The sequence below is a fragment of the Corvus kubaryi genome, unplaced genomic scaffold (genome assembly GCF_017639235.1).
Source record: "Corvus kubaryi isolate FWS band 111438036 unplaced genomic scaffold, C.kubaryi_AGA036_p1.0 37341, whole genome shotgun sequence".
In the NCBI taxonomy this organism is placed as follows: Eukaryota; Metazoa; Chordata; class Aves; order Passeriformes; family Corvidae; genus Corvus; species Corvus kubaryi.
This window is the reverse complement of record NW_024581112.1, coordinates 8,596,263-8,620,301: the sequence shown is the minus strand read 5'-3', so window position 1 is coordinate 8,620,301 and position 24,039 is coordinate 8,596,263. Positions and strand designations below refer to the sequence as shown.

The 24,039-nt window shown below is 39.6% G+C and overlaps 1 protein-coding gene across 6 annotated transcripts in view; it reads right to left on the bottom strand.

Moving 5' to 3' along the window:
- ZBTB20 (zinc finger and BTB domain containing 20) overlaps positions 1-24,039 on the bottom strand; it is a 503,536-nt gene that overhangs the window by 245,488 nt on the left and 234,009 nt on the right. For 5 of the 6 annotated variants that reach the window (XM_042031786.1, XM_042031788.1, XM_042031784.1 and 2 more), the window contains one exon: positions 12,716-12,779. The exons of the other annotated variant lie outside the window; for it this stretch is intronic. The gene's annotated coding sequence lies outside the window, so the exon portion shown is untranslated. The remainder of the gene's footprint in view (positions 1-12,715; positions 12,780-24,039) is intronic. 6 annotated transcript variants of the gene reach the window in all.

The window sequence follows — 24,039 nt, the reverse complement described above, 5'->3', positions numbered from 1 at the left end:
GCAGGTGGGGGCTGCACAGTGCTAGCTCCAGATTTTAGATTTGAAACATGTTATCTTCTTACCCATTGGCTTCAGTCTTACAGTTTTCCCCACTACAGCTGGGTTATAGGATGAAGTTCAGACTATAGCTGAACAAAGGGAAATGCTGCCTTTTCTGTATGTCAAGGTGCTCACAATTAGGGGGAACTCAGAATCACAGTTTAATTTGGCATTTTCAAAGCTGAGATTTCTTCATTTCAAAGACTGAGGTAGGTCTGTAAACTTCAAAATATCTAGCACACCATCAAAACAAGAGAACAGAGCAATCACCAGAAGAAAATCAAGTGCTTAAACTAGGACAAAGAAATAACTGACATGGATATTGGGTTTGCATGGCAAGGCTTTGGCAGCAAGGGGGCAATAGGGATGGCTTCTCTGAGAATCTGCCAGAAGCTTCCCCAACATCCAACAGATCCAGGGTCAGACGGCTCCAAGATGAACCCACCACTGGCCAAGGCTGAGCCCATCAGTGACTGTGACAGCTCCTCTGGGACAAGGTACTTGAAAAAGGGGATACACAAACTGCAGCACAGCAGAGGTAGAAAGGAGTTAGATAGAATATGTGAGAGAAACAACTTTGTAGACATCAAGGTCAGTGCTGAAGGAGGGGCAGGAGGTGCTCCAGGCATTGAAGCACCCATTCCCCCGCAGCCCTGGTGCAGACCATGGTGAAGCAGCTGTGCCCCTGCAGCCCGTGGAGGTCAATGGTGGAGCAAAGATCCTGCAGCCTATGGAAGACACCACAGCAGTGCAAGTGGATTCCTGAAGAAGACTACATCCCCTTAGGAGGCCCACACTAGAGCAGATTCCTGGCATGACGTGGCCCCATGGACAGAGAAGTCCATACTGAAGCAGGGTTTGCTGGCAGGACTTGTGACCCTGTGGGAGACCCACAATGGAGCAGCCTGTTCCTGAAGGACTACACCCTGAGGAAGGGACGCATGCTGGAGCAGCTTCTGACAAACTGTAGCTTCTGGGAAGGACTCATGTTGGAGAAGTTCACGGAGGGCTTCAGCCCGCATTCTCCATCCCCCTGTGTCACTGCAGGGAGGCGTTAAGAGAAAATCAGGAGTGAAGAGAAATTCAAGAAGAAAGGAAGGGTGGGAGGAAGGTGTTTGTAAGATTTGGTTTTATCTCTCATTACCCTACTTTGATTTGACTTGTAATAAATTCTATTAGTTTCTCCAAGTTGAGTTTGTTTTGCCTGTGATGGTAATCAATGAATGATCTCTCCCTGTCCTTATCTGATCCACGAGTAATATTTTCTCTCCCCTGTCCATGTTAGGAGAGAAGTGATAGAGTAGCTTTGGTGGGACCCTACAGATCAGCCAGGGTCAGCCCATCACATGTGGAACTGGGCTTTTCCTCCTTTCACTCTCACAATCCTGTGGTAAACCATTTCACTTCATCTTTGGTTTAATTAAGGAAAAAATTATTGAAAACTCTCATGCTCAGAATGAGAACATATTAATCTTTTGTTCTGTGTAATAAGGTGCAAAGAAATGTAGTCCTGGCAGGATACTAATTTTTGATGTTGTCAATTAAAAAACTTCTCCTGGTGTTTTGAATGGAAAAATCTCTCAGAAAGTGTTTTTATCGAAGCACCCAGTTCCAAGTCCTGGATTATTAGGTTAAGCTCCGTCAGCAGAGAGACCAATATAAATGCTTTTCATACCATCTGCCTTGATGCCTTGACAAAAAAATAAAGAAGAGAAAATACATAAGTCCAAAATTCTCTTATTTTAACCTGTTTCGCTTTAATACAAAGCTGGGAAATTCAGGTCCTAAAAATATAAAATGAAAACCACATGATTACTTTTTTCTTTTTATCTTTCCTCAAAACCTTAAAAAACATCCCAAATCACCCAGTATTTCCAGGACCTGATTTCTTTTTATATTTTGAAATCAGAAAAGCAGCTTTAAGTAAGTATAGGCGCTAGCAAATCATTTGCTCCACTCCCTTTTGCTGTTCTGAAGAGATCTTGTTACAGTGCATGCATTTTATGTGGTGTTTATTAGGAGGCTCTATACAGTTACCAGGGTTTTGATTTTCCCGTTTAAAAACAAATTAGGGTGGTGTGCAGGGCCTTGCAATATTAGGCAGCAACTCCAACAGCTAATGATGGAGGACAGTGCCTCGGTGAAGGTGTTAGCGATCCATCTGGCCAATTAAAGAGTAACTTAGGCAGGGCCCGATACTATTTCTCAATTATGGTGGCTGTGACATCGAGACTTGAGCAGCAGAGAGATTTGGTGTGAAACAATAAAGTGAATCCATGCAGAGAAAAATCAGGGAAAAGCTGCTGTAATCCCACAGCAGAGAGGAAAGGGAAAATACTATCCGCCAGAGATGTACCTTGACTTATCAACAAGAAAGAGGGCTGGACTTCAAAAAAACCAAAACAGCTCAGACATGAAACAGATACTGATAAAGTCTGTCTTCCTACAGATTTGCAACCAGAGCCTGTGAGTACCAGACAAGAGGAGTACAATTGTCTTTGGTCTCCTCTCCCAGAACAAAGATAATGTTCTCAGTGAGCAGAATACAGCCTGTGCTGTGGCTCTTCTGTGCTGGCCAGCCAACTGTCCTCTGCCAAACATGTTTAGCTGATAAGTTCTGCTTGTTTGTCCCTCAGCAGGGGCACTACCCTGAGTTTTTCTCCTCTCCTTAGATACCAGTTCTGTAGAAAACAAATAATCTTTTCAGTTCTTTCCGACTCAGCTGAACAATATCAGCATGCTCAACAGCTACGTATGGGTGTGACAGACAGGCATAGGGACAGGCAGCCCCACAAACTCAGATGAGATAACTTGGACAACAGTACTCCAGAAATCTGAGGTGTTTAAAATCTGAAAGTGGATCCAAACTTTATCTTAAGCCATGCCCCAGGTGAAGAGAGACCAAGGCCTTGTTCTGTTTCTGCCTTCCCATTTGGACCTCCGTGAGGCCTGAACACACGCTCTTTTCTCTCGAGGGTTATTTCTCATGACTGCCAAAGCAGCCCAGCAGGATTGCCCACCGCTTAATTTGGATGTGGATACTGCACAGAACTGCACATATTTCATATCACAGACTGTTTTAAAATTTTTTTCTTGTTTTTTCTTGTCTTGCAGCTTCAAAAGCATCTCACTTGAACTCAGAAGCAAACAATAATATTTCTACCTGTCCTTTCCCGCTTGAGACATTTCTGCTGTCCCCACTTCTAGGAGGTTAGCACACCCCTTCCTTCCCATAGCCAGTCTCCCATGCCAGCTTTTACTCCTTTCTCTCATCTTTCAGCCACGACAGGAGAAGGAGTTAAAAATCTCGTGCTGCTTTCTGGCCAGTACCTTCTTAAGTATGTCACCCCTCCCCACGCACACAGGAGTTGCACTGCCCTCTCCCCAGATGGTTCCACATATCTGTTCTCTGAAGTTACAGAGATGGGAATGATTTTCCTCAACATGAAATGCTGTATAAAGAGTGTGGGTGGGAAATATGCAGTGTAATGGAACTGAAACCCCATAAGGGAAATCAATGCAGGCAGCTGCTGATACACTATTTACTTGAATAAATCATCCATTTTTCTCCCGGGCCAGATGACTTGAGGTATCACTTACCCATGATGGCAAGTGCAAATATAAATAATAAATAAAACTAACTGAGGAAGAATTCTCACTGTAATGGGGTTTTGTAGAAAACTAAGTTTCAGTTAAACTTAATCCTTGCTGTCTTCTGTGTCTCCAGCAGCAGAAACATCTGGTCGGTTTTAGATTCCCCTTGGATTCCCAACTTCAAAGGGAGTTATAAAGAATAACAAATACATGTACTGGCACTGAAAAAAAAAAAAATTAGAGCAGCAGGAGAGAATGGTAAAATTGTCCTTATTTGACTGCTAGTGACAGGCGCCACAGGCAGAACTGTGAGAAAAAATCTTAACAGCTCAGGCAAATAAGCTTTTTTTTTTTTTAATGACTGGCTCTCTGTACCAATGACGCAGAAAATCTATGGGATCTGCCCCATAATGGCAAGAAGCACATGTGCCAACAAATATGCACACAAGGGTATGCAGAAAATAGATTTCAAATCAGATATGTACTAAATAATAGGCAGGAAACTGGGAACTAAGTTTTGTTCCCAGCCTTTTCACTCATAGTGCCCTGTGTGTACTGCTGGCTAAATAATGCAGGTCCAAATTTTGGCTCTTTAAAGTCAGTAGGTCGTTGTAAAGTATGGCCAGAAACAATGACTGTCATATGCACTTTTCAAATCCTACTTCAAAACCTCCAGGAACAGGGGTAGGTAAGCAAACACAGTAACAGATGTCTGCCGCTCTCTGTCTTTCCTTTACTCTCTGGTGGCTGGAAAGTGAATGCTGTGCTCCTTTCATGAATGCAGCACACCAGCAACTACTTATGACATGTTTCTGCCCTTATGTGCAGTGAAAAGAAGCATCTAGCTTCACCCAGAGCTTCTGAATCAGTGCACTCATGAAATAATCACACGCCATTCCTCACTTCATCCATGCAACATCAGGACCTCCTTTTTCCATTTTTTGTTTACCACTTCAGTCATAGGGTTAATAAAATAAATGTAAAATGAAGGATGTGTGAGGATTCAGAAACCTGTGTGAAGCCTCCTATCTGCTAAACATTAACTCATGCTGTATGAACATTAACTCTTGTATGAAAGCTGAACTTGTCGCCTCCTTTCACCAAAACTATAGACTCCCAAACGCCTGGCATCGTGTAATGCAAATTTATAAGATCGATGCCAGAGAGGAAAATTACAGAATAGGCTTTTGCAAATAGTATTAAAACCACAGCCATCCTTCTTTCACCTCCCTTTACAGAGAGTCCATAGAACGTAAGTTTTGAAAGCAGTCATCGAATAAATTCCAATGATTCCTGAATCAAAGAGACTGATCAACTTGTGTACATTTGATGGGACAAGAAAAGCTGTATTTGGCAAATAAATTATTTGTTACAAATAACTCATTCAGTTCTGTTGCTGGAGCTGCAACCACGACTTTTTTCGTGACCTTATTTTGCCTTATTAAGTCATGAGGTAAGCAGCTTCCCATTGTTTCATCTTTAAAGATATTTCAGGATTTCTTAAATGTCTCACATAACAGCAAGATGATATCATGTTTCCCATAAATACAGCAATCACATATTTACATGAAACTTTCAGAAGTTTCAGTTGCAAAAATATGAAGTTCTTGTATAATGCAATGACCAAAGGACTTACACACATCTGCAACAGGCCCCTTACTGAAGGACCCTATTTCCAAATTTGTTTCTCACTGAATATTAAACCTTGTAAGTGAACACACTTTACAAAATGCTATAGGAATAGGAATTAATGAATATACGGTGAAATTTGTCATGCTTGAGACAGAAATCAGCAATTTCTGAAGCTGCTGCCATATCTCTGTTAAACAGTTTAGTCTGAAAAGGGAATCCAGAACTAACCTGAATGCACACAGTCAGGAAGACAATTCTATGGATGGTGTACTGCTAATAGCTTTGTGGGAGCCAGCAGGGTAAACTCATTTCTTTCACCCAAATTAAGTTTTGGGAAAGTCACTGACTTCTTGACCTGAAGACCTTTGATTCCTGAAAGGGAGCCTGCCTTCTTAGTGGGGTTTCATTACCTGTGTAATGCAAAATCCTCCTATTAGGAACCCTTTTGGAATTATGCTTACAATTTCCATTTGCCAGCAAAATGGCCCATCTACCTCTATAAGGAAAGATTAAAAAAAAAAGATCAGGAGATCTCAGGGTTCCCCAAACTCATACTCCCAGAGGTGATTCCATCAAGCAACACTTAATACCAAGTTAACATCAGACATTTTCTAACTTCTGTATTTGCAGCCAGGACAGCTGTACTGTGTTGATTTGGGGCTGAAGACAGCCCAGCCTGCAATAGCTTGAACAAGAGTCGTGGGTTCCGACTGCATCCAGCAGTGAGAATTGAGAGTTTCCAACATGAACTTGATACCCAGCCTGCCAAAGCCAAGGAGAGAACTTCGATGAGGCTCGATGTGTTCCAAGAGAACTTCATCTGTTTTCTACAAGAAATCCTGGGACATCAGGTAACAAACACTTCAGTTACATGGCAGGACTTCTCCAAACATCTTTCCAAATGTTTCTTTACATCCTGTTTATGGTCCATTACATTCTCCTGTGACGAGGGCTGGTAGACCAGCTCCTACATGGTCTAATAGTTTCTCAAGTACCTTTCCTGTGCTCTTACATATCTGCAGCCATCCAGGCACAATGCAGCAATTGAATATAACCATTACAAACACAGTTCAATTCCTGACCAACCCTCAGCATGCACATATACATTTACAAAGCATTAATGGCATGGTAAGCTAAAAACAACCATCCCAATAATAGCAGCCAGCTAGGCAAGACCTACAGATGCTTTCTGTTTGCTTGGGATATTTTACTGCTTATATTATTATCTTTTTGATGTGCGCTGCTCTACCAGCATGCAGGAAATATTGTGAGCGTGTCCACAACGTAAACGACTTTATTTATTTACTGAGCTCAGAGGTGGGGTAGCTTTTTTTTTATACTTTTTAAGGCCTAAATATATTAATAACCCAACCCTTCATGTCCAAGACCAGTGCAAAATATATTCTTGAGATTAAATCAGTCTTCTTAAGACTAAATTTAATTTATACCAATACAGTAGGTTGCATTATTAATCATGTAAAAAAAATGCCGGTGAATACAGGAGATAGCTGTTGGACAAAGCATATCATTCTGCCTGTATTGTCACAGGCCTGTTTACTGAGAAATCCTGAACCAACAACACTGTTGGACTATTGCCCCAACATAAATTTATCACAAAATACCCCCCTTCTGGTTTGACAAACAGAAACAATAGGTTAGGTGGTCAAATGAATGGCAAAATTTTTCAATTGGTGTAACTTTGTCACCTCCTGTTTACCTCCAGTGGGAGTGAGAACTCCAAAGTTTGCAGAACCACAACTTCCACTGAATGGGTAATCAGACGTTCACTGATCTATCACAAACTTACAAAAGTTGCAGTGCTGATATTCTCAAGGAATATGAGATTGCTGTATCTATCCAAGCTCAAGGCAGACAGACCTGAATAACCAAGATATCACATGAGTGGGTTAAGTAGCTCAGTCCTTCAAAAAATAAGGATCATCACACTGTTAAGACAAGGTCAGATGCTTTACATTTTCCAGCAATAGAGCAATTCTTAACTACGTTCTTTGCTTTCAATCTTCACCCTTGCCCTATTTGTCTAACATACCCCCCTTATATTCATGTTTTTCTTTTGTAGAGTGCTCTCAGTGAAGCAGATTTAGGCGAGTCCTGAAGAATTTAAACTTAGACAAAGCTGTAATCTATGAAGTAAAATGCCCCCAGGGCATATACCACATTGTGGCCCTTGACAAGACTGCTGCCAGAAGAATTCCACTATTTAAGTACACAGATTCTACATGAGGAAGAAAAAGAGATAATGTCTAATGGGTGTTACACAGGACAAGGAAAAATGCAAAGCAGCAACCAGAATGTGTTCTTCTAAGGGAAGGTCCCTTTTAAATCAAATCTAGGAAGTAACAAATAAAGTGAATACACTAATATTAACCATATAGGCTTTACACTCACACTATCATTACCTTCAACTGTTTGCTCCCTTTGCAAGCAGTTGGACTGAGATAGGCACCCAGAATTTGATTCATGACCAGCCCACAGAGACGGAAGTCAGGAGAGCTGAAATGGTATCAAAGGCTTCCCAGTTTGCCGAGCAGAAACACAGAATACATTTCCAGGGGAGATCTACATACAGTTGCAGAGATGGATTCTGATCAACTCTTACAGAGCTAGAAAGTCCCATGACAACATCAACACAAGAAGATTTCAGTGTAGTCCAAGGGTCACAGAATTATTTAGGTGGGAAAAGACGTCCAAGATCATTGAGTCCAACCTTTGACTAAACACTACCATACCAACTAAGCCACAGCCTTAAGGGCCACATGCAGTTGTTTCCTGAATGCTTCCAGGGATGGTGGCTCCACCACTTCCCTGGGCAGCCCACTGCAATGCTTTACAACCTTTTCAATGAAAAAAATCTTCCTGAGGTCCAACTTGAACCTCCACTGGCACAGCTTGAGGCCTCCCTCCTCTTGCCCTGTTGGGTCCTCACACTTCTATTTATTTATTTATTTATTTAATTAAACACATTCAGCAGAATTCTGATGAAGCACTCCCTTAAGCACCGCCCAGGAGAGCCCAAACACAACCCAACATTTTTGCTTCACAGGATAGCTAGACTTTTAAATTTGCTTTTGTTTCACAGTTGAATTAAACACTGCATTGCAAAGTTACTCATGAAACAAAAATAAAAAATCATTTCAATCAATTGAATGTTGTTTTGACAAAATAATTTTGTTTTGATTGCTACTTTCAGTTTTGATTTACATTTTATATTAGAATATAAAATACATTTTTGAAATAAAAAGTTTGAAACAAATGCATTTCTGTTCCACAAATGCCAAAAAGCTTTATCGGGAAATATGAAGAATGAAAACAAATAAGAGTCCTGGAAGTATTTCCTTTTTAATGAACCATTATTTCCACAAAAAGAGAAGACCAGTATGTATTTTTTAGTGCTTCTAGTCCTGACCTTCAGTACACTTTAGTTAGCCCCAGAAGCTTGTGATACCTCTGCAACACTATCAATATATCAGTGGCAATTGAATTATTATTAATAATCCAGCAGGTAGGCTGTTCTTGTCCAAGAACTGGTGGAGCTTACCACTGTATGAAAGGTAAGAGGCTTTTTCAGACAGCCAGTTATGTAACAACTAACACACATCTTGTTGGGTTAAGTACCATTAATTACTACTGCCATTTGGGGAAGCATCAGAACCAGTTCTGAGCAAGATAAAGCAGCAGACTGAGAGTCACAGAGAGTCCTACTCCTGCAGAAGAATCTGAAGTGAGGAGAAGTGAGGGGAATGACAGTTGTTTCTGCTCTGCCCTTTAACCTTAAACTCAACTGGTAGAAAAATGTAAGAGCAGTTGCAATTAATAAGATATTTAACATCTAAAATTCCTCTTTCTTTAACTATTTGCTTCACCTGATAAGAAAGCTCTTGATCATGGCTCACACATTTGCAAATTACTAAAATGCAAAATACCATGAAGTCATGTGAAGCTTGACTGAAACTATAAGATAAATCCTGGCCTGAACAGGGAAGAACTGAGAGCTTTCACCCAGATCAGGTAGCAGCAGGAGTGCCAACACATGAAACTGTTCATTTAGGAAGACCAGAAAGAGAGCTGAAGCACAGCTAGGCCTTTAACCATGACAGCACATCAGTCCCAGGCATCTCCAGCTGTTTCAGCATTGAGATGCTTATGGGAAGTGGTTGTCTCCCATGCCATTGGGTGAGAGGTTTTTGTAACATGGTCAGAATCTCAGTAAGAACCAAAAAATTTTTGTTTCTTATAAAGTGAATTTCTGAATGCAGTGCTTGGAGAAGAAGTATTCAAACAACTGTACTGCTTAGTCCCCCATGAAAGCATTTTTAACCAGAACTTGAACCTGCCTACTACAACATCAGATGCCACACTTTGCAAGGCTGAGATGGGCGAAATATTGGGAGAAAATGGTTGGGATTATCTCACTTGTGGGTTTTTTTAGGTATTAGATTTGGGGACAGGTATTTGGGAGGAGCTAAGGGTGGCTAAAATAAAAGGAGTTTGGCTTGCATATCTTTACCAATAGGTTATTACCACAGGAGAGAAATACAAAGGCTTGTTCAAAAGTCTGAACAACAATTACCTCTAACAGAGATTTTCCTGCTGCACACCAAGCAGACTGCTGAATTTGTATTCTGCATACTGGACCCATGTGCTGACACCTTCCACAATCTGAAAGGAGTTGAAAATTCTCCCCTGCATCTTGTGTGTGCCTGCAGCAAAGGCTGCCTGTAACCCCTTCCTGACAGTAAGATTTCAGAGGAACTGCCTGAGGAAGATGACTGAATCCCTCACCCTGCACAAAATAAAAATACAGATTTAGAGATCAGAAAAAACAAGAAATACCCAAAAGCATGTCCATGCCTCAGCATCCTCATCACTAGCAGTCAATGCTCCTCGGGCTTAGATCCACATCAAGTGAAAAAGGTTCCCTGTACAAAACAGTGCCTCTTCTGAATGACTTCCAATCCTTTTACCAGCAGCTTCCCTATCCCTTAACTGGTCTTAGTTATTAGAACAAACAAACAAGAAAACCCCTCCCTCTGCTTAGCATCCCTCCACTCTCCTCTTTTAACTTTCCTTGTGTCTCCCTTCACGCCTCCCCAGGTTTGTTGTTTTTAAGCCCATGTACTAATATCTGCTCTCTTTGTCCTTTTTTTTTTCCCCCTCATTCTGTTTGCTTAAAACTCCCAGCCCCAAAAGCAAATTTGAAGAAAACTGGCTTTCTCTAGTTATCCCATTGTTCTTCTCAGGCAAGATCTATTTCAGATGTTTCTATTTCAAATATTTAATGACAGACCTATTCATACAAAGACATGCCAACACCACTCCCCTGTCTCTTTGGCATGATGCAAAGCACAGAAGAAGATTGTCACAAGATACAAGGACTCTGTTAGTCAATAAAATCAAGTTCTAACTCATAAACAATATGTAGCAGATTCCATACATTGCCACACTTCCAGAAGCACAAACATGACAAAAAGCAGTTTCAAGGGACACCCCATGGAACAGGCGCATCCTTTTAGCACTACCACAGTGGACCTTGGCTGGCTTCCCTTCCAAGAGGACCTGTAGAGAAGCCAAGGACTGCATTGAGCCTTGGAGAGTTAACTTATTTTTGGGGTCTTGTCTTCACTGCAATGTTGTTTGTAAGTACAATGCTAATGTTGCCCCCAGCACGACTCCCACCCACAACAGAAGCCTCTTGCTCAAACTGAGAGCTATTTTAACTTGACTCTTTGGCCTAAAAACAGATTAGAAGTGGCAGCCCATGTGTTATAGTTACCAGTGTCAGTAACACAGTGGGAACTCATCAGTTCTCCAGTTACGGGTTTAAAGCGCTGATCTAAGTTCCTGCCTTGTAACTGGGATCTAGACTAAAACCATGGAACCCTTTTTCCCAGTTAGCTGCATTAAACTCAAGCAGGTAGAGGTGACACTCTGATGTTAATCATCTGCTTCTCCTCTCCTCAGTCTCGCAGTACATTCTGACAGAGAAATACTCCAAATTTGCAAAAGAAACTGCATATCCACAAATCAGTGTCGGATAGAGAACCCTTACAGACACCAGTCTGTAACACTGCTGTAACAAACTGATTCAACACAGCTAAAACAATACTGGTTTCAATCACTTTTACCCACTACCTCTGCCTACCCAGACTATTGTTTGGAGTGAGGACGGCTTTTTGCAAGTCCCTTAGAGTCACCATCTGTGAAACACAGCACAGCTGCACCGACAGGCGACATGAACAAGGATTTTAGCTTTGTGGGAATTGCAGGTCTTACATATACAGTCAAAAGCACTTTAAGGCACATGTGGCATGTGAGAGCAAGCTAAGGTGTCCACACAGTTGCTCTGTGGCAACTCCAACCTCTTGCATATTGACTGTTACCTACATAATCCTTCTCTTCACTCTAATAAATTGGCATAAGATGAGCAAATCTAAGTACTGGCAACTAATACAAACCACCACAAAAGTGGCCATATTATCATCTGAACATCTCATGCTCTACTTTATTTACAGTCTCCAGGGCTGTAATCCCAGCTGGTAGTTTTAATTAGTAGTGAATGTACTTTCACAACAAATTGGACCTTCTCCTTCTTGGGCATCAGAGATTCCTTCCACAGATGACTGTGGATTATGAAGAGACAAATTTTGGGGATGTTGGGCAGACAGTTTTCTCATATCACATATCTGAAAAACTAGCATCACTCTCTGGCTCACAAGAGGACTTGGCAGCAAGTCAGACTGTGACTATCCAGAAGACTCTTCCCTCAGTGTCAGAGTAGTAAGACACATAACAGAAACTTGCAACAAAGCATAAATAATTCTATTTAGAAGTCAATACAGAATTGTGGACTACAAAGCCAGCCGCAGAGGCTGTCTTCTTCTTGTGAGTTTTGAGCCAAAACATGGGATAACACAGCAAGGACCATCAGAGTATGTAAATATCTACGCTTTTGCTTTTCCCAGTCTGTAGCCATTAGCGAGTGCCTTACTACAAAACTGCAAGTGGAGTAGGGTTTTAACAGCCTTTTTCCCCTCGTTGCTCTGGGATTTTTCCTTTCTTGGCTGTAACTAGTTGCAACCAGTTGTGAATAAGTTGTTATCCCTCTGTGCAACTCACAGCAACTAAAAGAAACCAGTGTCATTATGCAATTTAAAAAAGAAAAAAAAAAAGAAAAAGAAAAAAGAAAAAAAAAGAAAAGTTTTGTTTTATGGTTAATTATCCATGGTCTATTTACAAAATAAATCAACCCATTGTGCACCACCAGGATTTGTGGCCTCATTTGAACTTTGCTTTTCATTAATCACTTTAAAAATAAAAGCTAACTAGTTTTTTTTTCTTCTTTTTGGTTTATTACTTGCATCTGGGTATAAATTGTAAAAATGGTGAAAGAACAAAGTATGGATTATTCATCCTCAGTTTCATGACTTACATGATCCCAGTCTTGTCTTTCTCCACGTGCCTAAACAGATGCACAGTCCAAAAATTCCAACATTCTGTAAGAAATGCAATCACAAGAAGATTGAAATACTTTTTATACTCAAACTTTGTGTTTAAAAAAAAAAATTGCATAAAGGTTGCCTTAAGAAACAAAAAGGTGGGCAAGCATCTACAAACATAATTAAGCCACTGAAGGAGGCAAATGAAATTACTCAAGTAGACATCTAAGTAATATAAAAATGTTTGTGACAGATGAATACAAGGCTATTTTGTTTAGACAAAACCTACTTGCAGGCAGGCTGGAGAAGGCAGAAAATGGATATCTGATTTCTTTACGGTGCTTACAATTTATACAAGAAACCAGAATTTTTTTTTTCTGAAAATGTTTGAATTATATAAGAAGTTTAGATCTTGTCCCTATGAGATGACAGAGAACAACTGCATTTCTGAAAACTCGCCAATGGAGAGGCAGGCAAAGGACATTTTTAGCTGCTCTGTTAAAAAAACCCCAACTAACTGTATTAACACTTATTTCACTCCGATAGGAAATAAAATACATATTAGCATAAAACTGAAATTCTTAACCAAGAAAGACTGAACAATTCATTTGTCTCCACTATGAACTCCTCAAGTAAAACTGAAAAATAAGAAAGGCTGATACACAAACATGATAAAAGTATATACAATGATGGGATACAAAAATGTCACCCCTCTTCTTTATTTATTTTTTTTTTCTTTTTATTTACCAGTACCAATTAAGTGTCCTTTGCCTTTACTATGACAAACAGAAAGTCACAGTGCTCCACTTAATCGCTAATGAAATGCTACAGATAAAGTTGTGCTGTCTGGAGGTCAAAAAATGTGGTTTTGTTGCACTCAAGACTACAACTTTTTATTTCTAAACTCCTGAGCTGGATGCAAGTACAAAGGTGACTAAATGTACCCAACAGGTATATTTTAGAAACTGAGATAAAGAGTTGAAGCTAAGAAATTAGATCATTAATACTACATATTATTACTAATAGGAGCTCTGAAAGATAATTTTTGCGTGCCTGTTGGTGTGAAAAAGAATTGTAGAGGTTTGAAAAGTTAAAGAAACCCACTGCCTCCTCCTCCACTTTGCAGATGGCTGAGATGCTTTAACTTTCATTTCCAAAAGTAAATTAGCTCCTACTTAAATGAAAGTAAAAATTTAAAGCTGCCTCCACCTGATTGCAAAGCACAGCGGCCGGGCTGGGAGAATGGATAGGCCTTCAAAGAAAATAAAAGCCTTTTAAGCGACTCCTCATATGAACGCCTGCCCTTGCAGCAGCAAGCTGTGGCCCTACAGCCGCTTTCCATTATAAATGCTAAATTGGGAAATGTTTAACATTCTTTGTTTAATCTTTGCAGTATAAAGAAAAAACAGCTGATTCTCAGAAACATGACAGCCTGAGCAACCATTAGTGATCTGCCTCCCCCTTCCTCAAAGCAGAACCGGCCATTTCCAGCCTCAGCGGTGACTGGCACTTTTTAATCAGGAATTTATATTTAGATGGAACCTAGAAGACAGGATTGAAACTTTGTCATTTTTTTCTTCCAGTGGTGTAAGGGGCAGAAGGCAACCAGGATATTTAATAAAAAATGTGAGTAGAAAAACAGTTTAAGAAATGTATGTAGTGGAAACTATGGACAAAGGTGGTTTCAGATGCTTTCTGCACTCTTTTCTGTTAATACCTTTCCACAGTCCTTCAATGAAGAAGAACATTATTATTTATTTTGATTTAAAATGTTACCAATTGAGTGTATTTTTCTCTTGTTCACAGTACATACAAAGCAGTGAGTCCATCTATTCTGCTGCAACCAGTCACATATAAAACAGCACAAACTCGGGAGTGAGCAATCTTTTCTGCTGCTTACACAGGCAAACCTCTCTTTGTATCTTGTGTCTGCAAGAACTTCCCTAAAGGGGTGAGTTTCATCACGCATCTGAAAAGTCACACAAGTCAGAGGTTTCTACAGTTGAAATTATGAAGTAATACCTCAAATCAAGTCCCCACAGAAACCAAACCAACTGAAATAGTTAGGTTTTTTACAAGATTTTACCCTGGAGCACACTTTCCGGATCATCAAGTTCAGTTCCCTGCTCTCCTCTACTACAGATATTAAAGGTCACTTCTTAAAGAGTTGTTTTTAATCCTCTGCATCAACAAGGTGAAAAGAGCTCAAACATCCTTCCCATCCCAGCTACCAGCATTCAGTAGCTGCCAGGACAAGACCAGACATCCAGTGAACAAACCCACGAGCAAACGAGGATGTGCTCCTTCCCCAGTGGGGTTCTGACAGACAGCACGGAACATCCCCTCGTGGGGCTCACGCTGATGGAGGCACTCAGTCCAGACAGAGCCCTTGCTCTGCTCACTGACAACAGGAAAACATGAACCACGGTCCAGAGGCAAAAGCAAGGAGCAGCCAGGTGTCGACCCTGCTCGAAGCACTGCACACATCCCCACAGCTCCTCCTCACTGCTGGCCTTCAGTGACCCTTCCCTGCAGGTGTCACGGCCCACCCGCACACAGCACCTTAAAAAGCAGGGGCAAGAATACACAGGTTCTCTCCGGGAGAGATGAACCAGCTGCTTTGTTTGCTGGAAATGTGCAAGATAATAGCTTTGAAAAGGTGGACTGCAGGAACATTCAGTGCAGCTAGGCTTGATACTTTTGTTACAATTACTCCAAAAACATTGCTTCTTGCATCATTTCCTTGGGACTTCTGCAAAGCAAAAAGACCAGTGAAACTACTGAAGGCACTAGCAATGAGTTACTGATAGTGAAGGACACAAAATTGTCATGAACTTCCACCAAAGTGTGAGAGTTGCAAAAATGACTGTTCTGAGGAAGGGAGCGAGGGAGGGAGGAAACCTTGCAGAATAATTACTAGATAAAAAGCCTACCATAGCTAATTCAGCACATTGCTGGATACAGCAAAATAATTTAGCTAGCTATTTTTCAAATAGCTGCCCAACCCCAACTATGCGTCAGGGAAGAGAAATAATGAAATTTTAAAATAAAAATTAATGTAGAGCTCTTTTCATTTCTGTTGTTGTTTTTTAATCTTTAGGGTTCATATTTAACCTTTTCTCTAAAATAACAAACTTGAATTTAAGAAAACTAAGGCACAGATCTTCACAGAGACAGGACTCAAACAGCTTATGTTTAAAAATAAAATAGCTGAGTCTTTTTAAGTTGTGAAGTGAAGACTTATTCATTAAAACTGAATATTAACATCTCATTTCAGAAACTGTTCAAACCATCCCTTTTGCCTATTTTGCCTATGAATTTAGGCAGACAGAAGTTTCACAGGTTGCATGTCTAGCATCTGGTCAAGTCAAATCACCCTCTCCTCCATAAATTAAAATTAGATTTCCATTCTGCAGAACACACAAAATTCCCTCGTTCTGGTTGCTGTTCAACCGTGCATATATAACCAGAGTTTTAGCAGCAGGCATTTACAAGGGTTTTTCCCTTTTTAAATTAGAAAATACTCAGGAAATAATTAAATGTTTGTTTGACCATTAAGGAAGGTTAGTGTCTTGATAGTAGTCCAGCCAAGCATACAAAGCAAAGCCAGGGACTGAAGACTTGGGAAGTTAGGGGTAACCTAGTGACACGCAGAGAAATGTCTCAGTAACTGAAAAGCAGACAGATGCCTTTAAGAGGGAAAATTGCTTGTCTGCCATTAGAAGTTATCAGGTTTTGTACACCTATTCCAAATAAGTCTCCCATTGCAATCAGTGCTGACAAAAAACTTACAGACCAAGACTCTGAAAAGACAAGCAGAAAGTAATTTTCACTCAAAGACAAATGATCACTCTTTTGATTAAGTCAAACACTGGACTCATTACTGAGCATGTTCTCTGTAAAGTTACACCATTTACATCTTCCAAGCATTTTATAAAGGGCTGACAGCTATGAGGGACATCAGGATAAGGGATTTTAAGGAGGTTACCCTCCTCCACTGCATGCAACTATGTTATAAACTGCTATTGATATGCTGATTCAGCCACAATTACAATTACATAGGTTTTCAGGCCCTATAATTCCTATAGGATAGTCTTCCAGAATTTAATCATATGATGGCCAAGGTTATTTCCATTTATATATTATCATTACATTATATAGGGTTATTAAATCTTGTGTATGTTTGGTGTCCACAGTTTGGTCTTCATGGCAACACCGACCTGAAATTTAAATAATTTTTTAACCTCTACAAATTATTTCAGTGCTTTCTCCCTATGTATCCAAATTGATTTCATAAACATTAATAAAATAGATTTAGAATATTTCTGCAGGGCACAATAAAGCAGTATCTGCCAGTATAATCCCTAAGTGATTCTTTACTGAGACACAAATGGAGGTAGAAGAAGTTTTCATTGCCCAGAGCCAAAGCAAGGGCTGGTTTCAGAATCCAGGTGTTCCAATACATTTTTGAATATATGTGTACTCCCCAGCAGTTTGGTGAAATATACTTACAGAGCTTAAAACATACTTACAGAGCTTAAAATATTCCACTTCCTGTTTTCACAAAACCCTGTTTCATTTAAAGTTTGTCCCAGGGATCACTGTTGAAAGATGTCAGCTTCAAATTTTTTTTCTATTATGCCTGAAGTGGGCATAATTCACATGTAGACTCATTTTATGGTTCTTTTCTAATGCCAGAAAAACACTTTAAAATAACTGAGGCTCGAGCCCTATAACTTTATAACTGACCTAATAGACTCCTGACATCATATCAACAGAATTAGTAGCATTACACTGGGGAAGAATCTGTCCAAGAATGTGCACGCAGACAAGAACGATTTGTGAAGGGCAAAAGAAAACAAACCCTGACACAATGCTCGCAACCACGAACAGGTCAGATCCTCGGAGGATACAACCAGGAATAAATTGGTTGCAATAGCTACAGGAATAATTTCCTCCTGTAGTATGAACAGAAAAAAAAAGTATGAACTTTTCTTTACTATTGACCCATTTCTTCCCTTCCTTGAAGCCTAAGAATCCCTCTTTTTTTTTTTTTAAATTATTATTTTAGCAGGGCTACATGTATTTTTTCTTGCATTTGACAGAAATAAATTAAAATATCCCAACCAATCCTAATTAGAAGAATCTCTGGATCTTTATGGACACCAATCACCTAAAATAGAAATGAATAAATAAAATTCAGCATAACATAAAATTTCACTGTTCTTCTGCACTTGCTGCTGTTATACAGAGACTGACTTGACACTTGCATCAAGGTCAGGAGAGGAAAGGGAAAAAGCTTTCATTGTATACATCCAAAAGTTGGAAGGAGGGGTAGAAGAGAGAGGAGGAGAGAGGCAGAAACACTGTGCGGAAGCCAGGGATGTTCCAGAGCACACTGTGACAAGAAAATGCTCAGTAAGAATTCCTCCAGCCAAACCCAGATCTTAAATAGATCCATTGTCTTCCAGCCTGAAGCCCATAAAAAGGCTCAAAATTAAAGTCTGTGCTGTGGGCACCCAGTCGTTCTTTCCTTTCATCAGGATTTGCAGGTTTTAATACAATCTGTCGTCAGGAAAAACAGTAGAGCTGTACAGTCCAGAGAGGTAACAAAAGCGAAAGGCAGGCAAGAGTTACATAACTGGCTTTTTACATAAATATTACATTGAGAGGTATTTTGCTTTTCAGAAAGGAAAAAAGATTAAAAAAAAAAAAAATCTCAAACTAACGCCAGAGAATTCAATCCAACTTCACTTACTCCTCGTCCCTCTTTCACTTTGCAACATGTATCAAATAGTTGAAGTGAGGTGTTTCTTTTTCTTTTTTCATTACGACTGAACAAATAACCAATTCAGCCTTAAACACTTCATAACAGATTGTCTTGTATTACCTGAGAAGTGCACCACATCATGGAAGCTGGAAAAAAGTCTTATTTTCAAGCAAAAGCAAGCCTGCCTTGCTTATCTGCAGCACGGGGCAATTAGAAATGACCATGGATGTTAAACAAGCTCGCCTCTGTACAGTCTGAGAAAAGGGAAAAAAACCCTGCAAGTCTCCCCATCTGTTATTTCCCTTTTCTTTTTTCTTTTTTTTTTTTTTTTTTCTTTTAGCTGTAGAAAAGCAAAATTATGCAAGAGCTTTTGAATGTAAAGCCTGTGTGTGCTTTTTCCCTTTTTGTCTCTGTGTACGCGGTATGTGCTATTGCGTAACGGAGCAGAGAGTGGGCGGCGAGCATTTACTATTGATTTACACTACTCCTCACATTGAATTCAGAGCTGCGAGGGAGAAATACACGCAAGGCAATGCAGAGAGGTGACATGGACGTGGATTTAAGGCAATGTGCCGTGGAGAGAGGGAAGCAAAGCATGCAAAAACAGAACTGTGCCTTCCTGAACTAAATGCAATTTTCCCTACCTTTTCATTTTTATGCCCTTTGGTAGAAGAGTGGATGCTTAAAACCAAACCTGCAAACCCCTCTGTCCAAAAGTAAGGTTTCCCTCCACACACCTGTGCCCAAATCCTATTAGAAACCACAAACCCTACCAATTAATGCAATTGTGACACTTGTGCTTGGCATAAAAACACCTAGCAAGCTCTTACTGACCATGAGGGTCATTAAGGTTACAAAGACAATTCTTTTTTTGGTAATACTATACACGAACTTTTTACTAATTTCTTTAGGGCCTATAGGCTTGTAGGAGTGCAGAAATCATAGACACTATACAATACAAAGCCTTGAATTTTCCTAGATGATTAGGTGACATGGAAATACAAGAATTAGAAACTGGAAACAAGGGAAGTTCAACCTATTATGCTCACTTATTAAGCCTGCCAAAATATTAATGTTGTTCTCTTTTTTCCACACACCCAGAGTCATCAGTTTAGACAGACAGGCCTCTGGCTCATTAATGAGAATAATTTTGAGTCTGTAAGGGGGAATCCTCTCGTTCCCACAGGTGAATGCCCATCACATTGCTGAATCCCTTGCCTCCAAGGTGAGGCATGGCTGTCCACATTCTGCCTGCTCCCATTTGACACTAGGTCCTACAAAGCAAGGGAGCACCACCAAGCTGGCACAACACTGGACTTCTGGGGATCCATTTATTTATTCATATTGGGTTGGGGATTTCTCTAATAAAGCCAGTGGGACTCCAAAGCATGTTAACATAGTTTCTAAAGGATGCTGAAAGACTGAAGACTAAAAGGGAGTCTATTACACGCCACAGCAGACACTGAGCCTCACACCAGAAATGAAACTGATTTTGATTAAAAAAAAAAAAAAAATCAAGTATCAATGCTCTTAAAACTTCTTTTGCACTACCTTTATTGGAAGACACACACTCCCCATATTATTTTCTTCAAATTGTGTTTAATGGACAACATGTTTCTACTTCAGAGATCTGACATCAGACATTTTTACAGGTCCTAAAATAGCACAGTGAGCAAACAAAAAGCTCCATGTTATAAGAAAGACAAACCCTATTTTAAGGAAGTTACACAGATATGCAATGTTTCTGACTATTCTATTTATTTCTTTTTTCCTTTTACCCAGGCCCACATCTACTAACATTAACTATGGTACTACCAGGCAGCATGCAGTCAGGATCTCTGTCAGGCTGTTAGGAAAACATTCATTCACTGTCTTGCACATGCTTATTCATTTTGTTTGCACATAACTGGAATTGCATTAAAATTACCCAGAAAAATTTTACACAAAAAGTCATGTGCAGCGTAACTAGTCTCATTTGTCTTAAAATGAAATAGACCCTTAAAGGAAAAGAATGAGGTCTTCATTAAGAGGGACCTAGTCATGCAACTTACTAATACAGATGGGGCCAACTCAAAACATGCTCAGGCATATTTCCTTTGCTCACCAGGGGAATGCTGGGGGAAACAAAAGAGACCCAGAAGGCAAATTCTACTTCTCTGTCATGCAGTCACTAGAAACGCTGCTCCACAAGCAAACTTTGAGTGATGCTATGCAAGGTGAGTGTTTTGTGAAGGCTAAACCAGAGGACCAGCACATCTAACAATGAAAACCTGCATTCTTCTGACAAGACTGAATGTGAAAAATAACGTATATTTCAGCACCTTTTACACACTTGAAGTTAGTCTGGATGTTTAGGATATCCTCATCTTACGGGATGCAGCTTACAAGCATAAAATGCTTTACAGGATATTAGATAAAACAGACACAGAAAGAAAATAAAGCAGTAACAGCTAAGGGAAACCAAGCTCAGATACTGCTAAGGGCAGCTCCAATGCTTGATTTATCATTGTCCAGAGTACATCTATTTTTAAGCACTTGTTAGCATGTCAAATTTTAAGCAACTAGCTGTGTGGACCCTACATAGCAGGTTCAAACAGAGATCTGAATCACCTAAAAATATGAGCATACAAATAAGGGAGTTCAGATCTGGTATATTCTGTTCTTGAGGGCTATCAAGTGAAGCTGACAAAAATTTCCATTATAACCCACTTCCCTTCAATCATTCAAAAATGTTAGAAACTTCACTACGTCAATTTTCTGTTCATAATGTTTACCCAATCTTAAATTTCCTGAAAACTTGAATAAACAAAAGTTAATCTGTTTTGCACATAGAGAATGAGAAAAAAACATCCAGAGATTTAAGAGAAAGGGAAAAAGGAGAGAAACTATCTATAGAAAAAGCACAGAAAACAATAGAAAATATGAATGGACTCATAGCTTGTAAAGTCAATATTGGCTAGATTTATGTTTCAAGAAAAAGCTTTCTACTATGATGAAAATACTGAAGTTCTTAAAAGTCCACACACCTACAAAATCCTACCAGACCTTTTATGAATACCATCTTGGATAGACGTTTAGGTCAGAAAATCCGGAAAGAACCCCTATGCGTGTGCTAAAAAACCTTGTACTTGTATTTAACTGTATTATTACATTCTTTAATGTCTCTGATAGATGTTCTCCCTACAAGAGAACATAACTACATTGCAACATTAAACTACATAAAGTAACATTATTTTTCACTGTGTTAGACAGCTGGTTTGGATAGATTTTTTGGGTTTTGATTAGCGAAACACATTAATAGCAGATGCCATTTGCATTTATCAAAGTTTCTATAGCTCTGTATTTGTAGAAAAACGATGTGACTTCTTATTAAAGACTATCATAAGGGAGAAACTAAGGTTATAAACAAGTTATTACTCTAGGATTTCATGATGTTGCAAGTAAGCTTAATGTTTCTCAATACAGATTCTGTCTTTTTAATGACTGTAGGAGGAGATAAGCACAGTGCTAGGTTGCCATGGGCTTTTAATGGCAAAATGAATAATAAAAAAATATCAAAATGATAGAGACAAAACCTAAATATACTGGAGATGCTTGCCAACTGTTCCTGCTAGTTAAAGAATTGATAAACCTTTGCAGACCTTGTGCAACATGACTGTACTTGCAATAAAAGTAATTCACAACAAGTATGCTTTTCTTGGCAATTTACCTTTACTTTTCTCCTACCAACTTCTCTTTCACATGAACCTTTTGGACTCCAGTGTTTTGGAATGACCATGACACAGCAGAAGTTGCTAAACTTTTCCCACCCCTCAGCTAACCTATTAAACATGTGTAATGGTGTTATTTCCTAATGGTTCCTACAGACTGATATATTTCCAAGACGGTTTTAGTCAAAATGAATGGCAGTAAAATTGGCAAAGACTCAGAAAGCAACGTCCAAGGAGACTAACAAAGAACTCAGTCAGAAAAAATGGTCTCTGGATATTTTTGCCATGTCTGCCAGTACCAAAAGAATAGAGGTTATGTCAGTGTTTCCATAATAAACATCAGTTTTCAAGACTATAACTCAGCTGCAAAGATCTGATCCAGACTGAAATCAACACATGCGTGGTTTTAGATCAAGAGCAATTTTCTTCTTTAAACATGTATTTCCCCTGCTGCAAAAGCAGTATAATGTTATAATTTAATCTGGTGAGGAATTACTAATTTATCAGAATTAGGGAGAGGAAGCAGAAAACAAAATTCAGAATTCACAATAAATGCTTTCTGGGATTGCATAATTTCCTTCCAGATATTTATTCCCTATGAGATTTTGAAATGACCATATTTCTAAAGTAATTGCTGGATCAGTATAATCCCCATCCAATGAACCTTAATATCTGTTTTGCTCCCTAAAAGCAACATCTTGTTTTGAAGCAAGTGTGACTTTCATACTGTGCAGCAGATGCAGGAAAAGACTAGGAGGGATTCAGAAGAATTGACAGGATAGGCCAGTTAATTTTTGAAGTACTGTAACTTATCACATGAAATCACCTTATTCCTCTCAAACACCACTCTTAAAACACACAGGTTTCATCCTGAGGGAGCCTGAATAACTGAGCTGAGGATATTCAGACAAAGGGTAGATCACACACCTGAGACATCTCTGAAGTGCAGAGGGCACCATGAGGTGTGAGAGCTGTGCCCAGAGCTGAGAGCATCCTCCAGCTCACAGGCTGGAGCTGCTGCTGCCAAAGCCACCACGAGCTGCAGCACCCCAACCAAGTCTGCAAGTCTCTGTTTCATAAAGCTTTATCACTAGGTCAGGGACAAGAGGAAGTGCCAACACCTCCTGTATCAGTTAGGGATTTCCCACAGGGTCTTATTGTTCATATACACATGACTTCAAACTCCTCTTTAATTCAAGTATCTCAATAGATACAGTAAAAACATGTACCTTCACAGGACACTTCATGTGGCTCAAAAATCAAATTTTCAGGAAGCACCTAGGTGATAGGAAACTGTGGTGTAAACTGAGTATGTTAAAATATACCTGGCAGAGCTTATTTTCAGGTATCAAAATAAGAAAGCTGAGTGAAAAATGGCTTGCACCAAACCAACTAATTAGCTCAGGAGCAAAACCCGGATGTTCTGAGCTGCCTTTTTCTCTTTTTTTCTGTAGAGAAAAGTTATTTTAGACTAGATACTTTAGGAAAACCTGCATTACATGAGCTAAATACCACAGTAAGCCTTTCACCACTTGACATTTTAATTTTCTTTCTTTGGTTCTGTTTTGTCATATTGAGTAAGGCTGGTCTGAATATGAATATACACATGCTGGTGTTTGCCTTTCTTCTGCTTTGCTGCAAGTTCCTCAGAATACCAAAACTTGACAGTACTCATCAGCTAATGGCATATTTTGAACACAAATAAATTAAAAACAAGTGAATTGTTTGTAACACAACACAAATCATCGGCAGCAGAGTACTGTTATCTCTTTGTTTTTCCTCAGGATGGGCAGAGCACTTTGTACAAAGAGATACACTCTTATTGAACACCCTGCCC